At 41.1% G+C, this 9,400-nt stretch overlaps 1 protein-coding gene across 3 annotated transcripts in view; it reads right to left on the reverse strand.

Moving 5' to 3' along the window:
* Nucleotides 1–9,097, reverse strand: part of LOC131431279 (disintegrin and metalloproteinase domain-containing protein 10) — a 235,095-nt gene extending 225,998 nt beyond the window's left edge. Inside the window, exon 1 of one of the 3 annotated variants that reach the window (XR_009229659.1) lies at nucleotides 8,492–9,097. The gene's annotated coding sequence lies outside the window, so the exon portion shown is untranslated. The remainder of the gene's footprint in view (nucleotides 1–8,491) is intronic. The other 2 variants (XM_058596894.1, XM_058596890.1) reach the window with 2 other exon arrangements.
* Between the last annotated feature and the right edge of the window lie 303 nt (nucleotides 9,098–9,400).

The raw sequence follows: 9,400 nt of genomic DNA on the forward strand, positions 1-9,400 counted from the left end.
TGAAACTTTCAGGACATATAAACTTTGTCACCAAAAGCCACTTAGCACACTCTGTTTTTCCAAATTGATCTACACTGTCTTTTGAAAAGGATCAACCTTTTTCAAGCTATTCTTTTTCTTCAAATAGTTATTGTGGAAAAACGACAAATCGTACAAAAAAGTGTTGTACTAGTGATTTTCACTAAACCAGTCAAATTTTTAAGTAAAAATACTGAAAAAATTTAAATTAAAAATTTAAAATCGATTTACAAAATAAAGACATTTTTAATTTTGATTATGTTCCCTACCAACCGTTCTTACATTGCAACATGGGCATCGTCCAAGTACCATGGTGGTTTTAGGAAATTTTCGATGGAAATTTTTGAAAAATTGACCAAAACTAAAAACATACAGACCTTTGAATTTTCCTAGTGTTACCAAAAATAGCTCTGAAAAATGAGTGTTTTTGTGATCTGTCACAATTATTTGGAAAAATAAAGCGATGATATGATAGTTTTTTATCGAATAAAGAGCTTTTGACTGCAAGGATTACTTTCAAACACATTTTTGGAAAAGCTTTCAACGCTTTTCATGGAAAATCAACGAATTGCATATAACCGATTTCGATGTATTTTGTCGATTTGGAAGTACTAAATGAAAAACGAATTATTTCGCAACGATGATAATTCAATTTATGAACGTAATAATGTATTTTTTTATAAAGTTTCCTAAGTTTTCCACAGCATAAGATCAATTTCGCAATGAACTGAAGAAAATGTGCTTTAGTTTGAATGTGTAATAATTGTGAAAGATCACAAAAACACCTATTTTTTCAGAGCTATTTTTGATAACACTCGGAAAATCCTCAGAATCACTAACAATAACGATTGAATTAGCATATATTCAAAGTCTGAAGGATCCATTCGTAACCGAATGTTCGAAGTGAGCACACGCGTTTTTTTAACAATCGACATCGGTAAGACGAAGGTGCCTATCACAGCAGAGGCTGTAGTATAGGCATTAAATAAAAGTGATAAAAAGTAGCATCCCCGCAAGTGAGTTCTGTCTGTGCACCGGTTTTGTATCGGTATCGACAGTAGACGCTATTGTGCTATCCTCGGGCAGCAGTTATTTCTATTGTTTGCTACCCGCATCGCAGCAGCTAAATCCTGAGTCAAGGTCACGCTGAAGCACAACGAAGGAGTGAAGGAGCAACTCACCTAACAGCTTACCGTGACATACTGTTAAGTATTTTCTCAAACTTTTTCTTTCAACTTTTACTATCCATATATTTTCTTTTCATTTTATTTCTTTCTTTCTCATTTCAAGTGCGGAAGACTTCTTTACTCCCGCACTTTAAATATGAATATTGATGACAGTGGGGGTGTCTCGGAGGAGGGCGAAGCTGAACGAATGAACGAAGAACATTTAGAGGCTGAGTTTGCTTCCGAGATGCCATCTACCCCTCCGATACCATCTCCCCCTCCGATACCATCTCCCCCTCCGATACCATCTCCCTCTCCGATGCCATCTCCCTCTCCGATGCCTCCATTTCCCTCTAAGATATTGCCTGCTCGCCAAAAAGTTTACCAAGACGATGGCTCGGGGGGTCCGTGGGTGGTATACTTCCGGCCCAAATTAAAGTCTCTCAGAGTTTTAAATATTGCTCGGGACCTGGAAAAACATTACTCGGCAATAAAAACAATAGATAAGGTTTCGCCAAACAAGTTACGCGTTGTTGTGTCCGACCTGAAGCAAGCAAACGAGATTGCTACCAGCGAGTTGTTCACGAAGGAGTACCGCGTGTACGTCCCGTCTCATGTGGTGGAGATCGACGGTGTGGTCCGTGACGAAAGTCTGACAATCGAAGATCTGATGAAGGACGGGGTAGGCCGTTTCAAAAACCCCGACCTTCAACCAGTGAAAATTTTGGAGTGCAAGCAATTGCACTCCAAATCGATAGATGGTAAATTTTACCAATCGGACTCATTTCGCGTGACTTTTGCCGGATCTGCACTTCCAAATTATTTGGTAGTGAGTGGAGTTCGTCTACCTGTTCGGCTGTATGTACCGCGGGTAATGCATTGTACAAGCTGCAAACAGCTAGGTCATACGGCAACCTATTGTTGCAACAAACTGCGATGCGGCAAATGCGGAGAGGCCCATGAGGACGATCTCTGCAGAAGAGCAGTGGAAAAGTGTTGCTACTGCGGGGAGAATCCTCATGATCTTTCGGTGTGCCCTACGTACATACAGCGTGCGGAGAAATTGAAGCGATCCGTGAAAGAACGTTCCAAACGTTCTTATGCGGAAATCTTAAAAAGAACCACTCCATCGACCCCTGAGAACCCGTTTGCAATCTTGCCAGTTGAAGAGGATAACTCTGACGACCCAGGCGAAGGACCTTCCTACACACAGGTTGAAGGAAGCAGGAAAATACAAAATCTGGCTTCTCCCAAGCTTCCTCGTAAAGGCCTCAGACTGTCCTCTTCGTCACAAAAGAACCAAACGGAAACAAAAAGTGCTGACTCAAAACCGAAGCAAACACCTCCTGGGTTCAAAAAACTTAGGGATGATAAGGAGTACCCAGCACTTCCTGGGGCATCAAAAAACCCGAATGACCCCAAAGCACAACCAGAAAATCCAACAAACGCTGGATTATTGAAATTTTCTGATATCGTGGACTGGATATTAACAGCCTTCAATATTACTGATCCTCTGAAAAGCTTCCTAACTGCTCTACTGCCAACAGTAAGGACATTTTTAAAACAGTTGACTGAACAATGGCCCCTCCTTGCAGCGATCGTATCTTTTGATGGATAATTTACCACTGAGAATCGAAGATATGATCATTGTGCTTCAGTGGAATTGCAGAAGTATCATCCCAAAACTTGATTCTTTCAAACACTTAATACATACTCATAATTGCGATGTATTCTCCTTGAGTGAAACTTGGCTTACTTCTAACATCAACCTCGACTTCCAAAATTTTAATATAATCCGCCTGGACCGAGAAGACTCTTATGGAGGGGTACTTTTAGGGATTAAAAAGTGCTATTCATTTTATCGTATTAACCTCCCCTCGACACCGGGAATTGAAGTTGTTGCTTGCCAATTTAATATTAAAGGCAAAGATCTATGTATTGCTTCTATCTACATTCCTCCCAGAGTCTCGATAGGGCATCGTCGGCTTGCAGACATCATAGAACTTCTTCCTTCACCGCGGCTGGTTTTAGGGGACTTTAACTCGCATGGTACAGGATGGGGCTGCTTATATGATGATAATCGTTCTTCGTTAATCCAAGATCTGTGTGACAACTTCAATTTGACAATTCTAAACACGGGAGAAATGACACGGAACCCTAGACCGCCAGCACAACCAAGTGCGCTGGATTTATCCCTTTGCTCGACTTCGCTACAGTTAGATTGCAAGTGGAAGGTAATCTGTGATCCTCACGGTAGCGATCACTTGCCGATCATAGTTTCTATCACCAACCGTGGAAGACCATCGGAAACAATCAATGTTTCGTACGATTTCACACGAAACATTGATTGGAAACGTTACGCGAGCTCGATATCTGAGAAACTAGAAACATCACAGGAGCTTCCTCCGGAGGAAGAGTATACATTTTTGGCTGGCTTGATTCTTGACACCGCAATTCAAGCTCAGACGAAACGACTACCTAGCGCGCAAACTAGTATACGTTCTCCCAACCCATGGTGGGACAAAGAGTGCTCAGAGCTGAAAACGAAAAAAGCTTCAGCCTTCATCTCGTTTAGAAGGAACGGAACTCCAGATAATTATCGGAAATACGCGGCGTTAGAATTTCAAATGAAAAGTCTGATTAAAGCTAAGAAAAGCGGGTACTGGCGAAGGTTTGTTGACGGATTAACGAGAGAAACAGCAATGAGCACTCTTTGGAATACGGCCCGTCGCATGCGCAATCGAAATCACGCGAACGAAAGCGAGGAATATTCTAACCGCTGGATATTTGATTTCGCTAAGAAAGTATGTCCTGATTCTGTTCCGGAACAGAAGATATCCCGCGTCGCGACATTGAATACAAACGAAACACCGTTTTCGATGGTAGAGTTCTCACTTGCGCTCTTGTCGTGTAACAATAGAGCCCCGGGGTTAGACAGAATTAAATTCAACTTGTTGAAAAATCTGCCCGACTCTGTCAAAAGGCGCTTGTTGAATTTATTCAACAAGTTCCTCGAGGGTAATATTGTCCCACACGAATGGAAAGAAGTGAGAGTTATTACTATTCAAAAACCTGGAAAACCAGCCTCCGATCACAATTCGTATCGGCCGATTGCTATGCTTTCCTGTATTCGGAAATTGTTGGAGAAAATGATTCTCTTCCGTCTAGACAATTGGGTCGAAACAAATGGATTGCTTTCAGGTACACAATTTGGGTTCCGCAGGGACAAAGGAACGAACGATTGTCTAGCGTTGCTCTCAACAGAAATTCAAATGGCATTTGCTCGTAAAGAACAAATGGCATCAGTTTTCCTCGACATCAAGGGGGCATTCGATTCAGTTTCCATTAACGTTCTATCTGAGAAGTTGCATCAGCATGGTCTTTCACCAGTTTTGAACAACTTTTTATATAATCTATTGTCCGAGAAACACATGCATTTTGAGCATGGTGATTTGACGACAAAGCGATTCAGTTACATGGGTCTTCCTCAGGGCTCATGCTTAAGCCCCCTTTTATACAACTTTTACGTAAATAACATTGATGAATGTATCAACACATCTTGCACGCTAAGACAACTTGCCGACGACAGCGTTGTGTCTATTATAGGACCCAAAGCTGCCGATCTCCAAGGACCATTGCAAGATACCCTCGATAACTTGTCGACATGGGCTTTTCAAATGGGTATCGAGTTCTCTACGGAGAAAACTGAGCTGGTTGTATTTTCAAGAAAGCGAGAACCAGCACAACTACAGCTTCAACTAGGGGGTGAAACCATAGCTCAGGTTTTCACATTTAAATATCTCGGGGTCTGGTTCGATTCCAAAGGTACCTGGGGATGTCACATTAGGTATTTGAAACGAAAATGCCTACAGAGAATCAATTTCCTTCGTACAATAACCGGAACTTGGTGGGGCTCTCACCCAGGAGACCTGATCAGGTTGTACAAAACGACGATATTGTCAGTAATGGAATATGGATGTTTCTGTTTCCGCTCCGCTACGAATATTCATTTCATTAAACTGGAAAGAATTCAGTATCGTTGTTTACGTATTGCCTTGGGTTGCATGCAATCAACCCATACGATGAGTCTTGAAGTGCTGGCGGGCGTCTTACCGTTGAAAAACAGGTTCTGGGATCTCTCATATCGACTGCTAATCCGATGCGACATTTTGAATCCGATGGTGATAGAAAACTTTGAAAAGCTCGTCGAGCTTAATTCACAAACCCGTTTTATGTCCTTGTATTTTGACTACATGGCTCAGAATATAAAACCTTCTTCGTTTGTTCCCAATCGTGTTCATTTTGTGGATACTTCTAATTCTACTGTGTTTTTCGACACATCCATGAAAGAAGAAATTCGTGGAATCCCGGATCCTGTACGCCCTCAAGAGATCCCAAAAATTTTTAATAATAAATTTAAAGAAGTCGACTGTAATAAAATGTTTTACACTGACGGATCATATCTAGACGGGTCCACTGGCTTCGGTATATTCAATGTAAATTTCACCGCTTCCTATAAACTCAGTGATCCAGCTTCAGTTTACGTCGCAGAACTAGCTGCAATTCAGTATACCCTTGAGATCATTGACACTCTGCCCACAGATCACTACTTCATTGTATCGGACAGTCTCAGTTCCATTGAGGCTCTCCGTTCAGTGAAGCCTGGAAAGCACTCACCGTATTTCCTGGGGAAAGTACGGGAACAATTGAGTGCTTTATCTGCAAAATCATACCAGATTACCTTGGTTTGGGTCCCCTCACATTGTTCCATACGGGGCAATGAGAGGGCGGACTCGTTAGCCAAGGTGGGCGCACTAGAAGGTGATATCTATGAAAGACCAATCTGCTTCAATGAATTTTTCAGTTGCTGTCGTCAGAAAACTCTAGCTAGCTGGCAGAATACATGGAATAGTGGAACTCTGGGACGATGGTTACACTCAATAATCCCACAGGTATCGACGAAAGCTTGGTTCCGGGGGTTAGACGTAAGCCGAGACTTTATTCGTGTAATGTCAAGGCTCATGTCTAATCATTATATGTTCAGCGCGCATCTCCGTCGTGTGGGGCTCGCTGAGAGTGGTGTCTGCGTTTGCGGTGAGGGTTATCATGACATCGAACATGTTGTTTGGACATGTGTCGAGTATTGTGATGCCAGGTCCCAACTCATAGGTTCCCTTCGGGCCCGAGGTATACCACCCTTCGTACCAGTCCGCGACGTCTTGGCAACTCGAAATCTTCCTTATATGACTCTCATCTATAACTTCTTGAAAACTATCAATGCTCAAATTTAGTGCTCTCCCTATCTCTTTCTCGTCTACAGCTCTACCGCACTCTTCTTTACGTTGCTGGAAGTATGGCCTGTGTAAACGATGCTTCGGAGCATGCACCTGCCTTGAACTGACTGAGTTGCTGGAAGCTACCCAAAAACGTCACATCAACGTCAGAACACACCAACGAAGCATCCCAATCCAGAATAATCTCTTCATTGCTACAAGCTGAAAAACATGAAGATTCATCGAACGCAAAATGTGTCTAAAAGATGTATGCCACAAACCAATGATGTATTCAAATTTCAATTCAATACTGTGTAGGTCCCACCCTCCCTATGTCCCCTTACTAACTGGGGAGTATGCCGCCCCGTAATACGGCATCCCTTTCTCTCTCCCTAACAACAAGACAATCGGCCACGTTAAGCTAAAGCAAATGAGCCTAATAAAAATTTTATTTGAAAAAAAAAAAAAAAAGTCTGAAGGATTCAAAAATCCATTACGTCCAGTCTTATTTACAAGGCAACATTACGAGAGGTAAGCCCACTGCACATAATCACTGAAAAAAGTTCTGGTTTCTATGTGTCGGTTTTTCTTGTTATGCTTTGGGCGATGGTTCGTTCAACTGAAGCGGATAAAATTTTGCGCATTTTATGACGCTACATTTCACCTCAAAGCTTGAGTTTAAACGATCACTCTTGGCTGTCACTCCGTTACTGATCAAGATCAGCTGAAATTGCGCAAAGAATTTATAGTAAATCAGTCCTGTGATTGGAAAATCATTCTTCAATGTACATCTTCTGGTAACCCCAGAATAAAATAAAATCATTTTACTGAAAAGAACTCCGGGAGTGTAAACACTGTAGTAGAGTTCTGAATTCCATTAAAAACATTTCCGAATTCTATTAAAAACATTTTTATAGTGTGGGGCTAAACCAGACATTTCGTGAAAGTTGAGGTTTTTACTCAATTTTTCTGTACAGATGTGTAGCTTCAATTTTTAGCTACAACTCTCAATATGTAACTCGAAAAAAAATGCATTTTTCTAGTTTTTGGAGTGACCAACCCAAAATTCAATATTGAGGAACCGCGGAACTAAACCGGACTACAAAGTTTCACACAAAAAAAAACGAATACAGTAGGGTGCCAAATCTTAAAATAACTTAATGAACACAAAAGAAATGTAATCGTGTTCAAATAGATTGTCTTCGTACCCTGCAGAACCAAATAATTGTTGTTGAAACTGAATTTAGAGTCTTTATTGAAGACTATTTGATTGTTTCGCTACATGTAATGAACGTTTTGAATAAGTTTATAGTAAATCTAGTTTTAATAAGTGATAAGAAGTAGAATTGACTTACAAATATCAGTATTTAGGTACGTTTTAAGAATCCGTTAAAAATTTCAAGTCGAAAATTATGTGTCCGATTGAGCCCTAAATTTGGTCGATTAAGCAACGCACAGACAATTCATTTTTGAAAAAACAATAATTTTATTTTCCACGTAATCGAAAGCACTAATTAGACCGACATTACAATGCACAGAAATCAAATACACATAAAAAATTAGAAAATTTTCAAAAGTTTCAGTAAAAACCGTACAAGTTTTGACACGAACACGATTGACGCCGAACTGAAGGTTTAACCCCGTGTCCGGACTAGCCCCAGCCTCCCCTACACATAAATAGGGGCTGTTTTATTCGTATGACAATTGTAAATGTTATTTAGTCTGAAGAAAATTGTTAACTACAGGATGACATTTGGTAACGTACATTACCAGAAATTGCATGCATTGTTGCATAATGTTGCAGTACATTTTCAATATCTGATTATACAGTATTGCCGGTAACACTGCCGAAGCAAGCACACACACACTTCAATAATTCTGATTCCATTGAACAAATTATCGTTGGTTATATTTTCACTCTTCTCCTTTCATCATGATTTTCTCCTAAGCTCATTAGAGCAGAACTATTAAAAAATATACGGAAAAGGCCTCAACAACCTTTGAAATATCTCCATCAAATCAGCAACATCCTACCTTGATTCTTGATTCCCATCCGTCGAAAACTTTGTTTTTCGTGTCAACGTTCAAAACAGCCGACAAGCCAACGTATCACCGAGGGAAACCGAGCCACAATCGCCGTGACTCATACGACGAGACCATTCATCCAAAACTGGTAGAACCAGTTCCATTTGCTCCGATTTTCTACACTCACTTTGTTGCTTGCCTTTTTCTGTGTCAAACTTGGCAGAACCGAAACGACAACGAGACGGGAACTGTTCACGAAACATCCATTCACTTTTGAAAGCAGGAAATTGTATCTCACGCAGCACAGATATTTCCGAACCAAGCACCGGAATAGTTGTTATTCTTTCCACGGGACACCAACCGTTGGCCTCTCCCTGGACGACACTGCTGTGTGATCGATTCTTCAGAGCTACTAGCAATAAAAACCACACACTGATAGACGCGGAACGTACCGAAACACGACACGGCACCACTAACAACCAAACACCATACTTCGAAGAGGAAGCCCAACACAGAACTAAACCGACCGTGCCGCTGGTTTCTGCTGTTGAGCCGGACAAACGGACTACAAAAGATCACTCGCTGATGGACTGGAGAATGTCGTCGCGAGCATAAAAAACCAATCGCCTCTCTGATGATAAACGGATCGCGAGAATATGTTTTGCCGTGCTGTTTCGTTGCGATCAGCGTTGCCAGGTTGCCAGATTTGTCCAGGAAATGCCAGATTTTTCTCGTTTCGCCAGACACTCAAACTAACCAGATCTTTTGCCAGATTTTCCAAATTTTCCCAGATTTTTCAAATTTTCCTAGATTTTGTCAGATCTCGCTAGATCTTTACGGTTTTTTCCTCTATACGATAGGTAGAGAGACCTTTTTTTCGTTTTTTTTGCTCACTGAAAATGAAGCCCGGCAAAAATT

The sequence above is a fragment of the Malaya genurostris genome, chromosome 2, assembly GCF_030247185.1.
Source record: "Malaya genurostris strain Urasoe2022 chromosome 2, Malgen_1.1, whole genome shotgun sequence".
Classification (NCBI taxonomy): domain Eukaryota; kingdom Metazoa; phylum Arthropoda; class Insecta; order Diptera; family Culicidae; genus Malaya; species Malaya genurostris.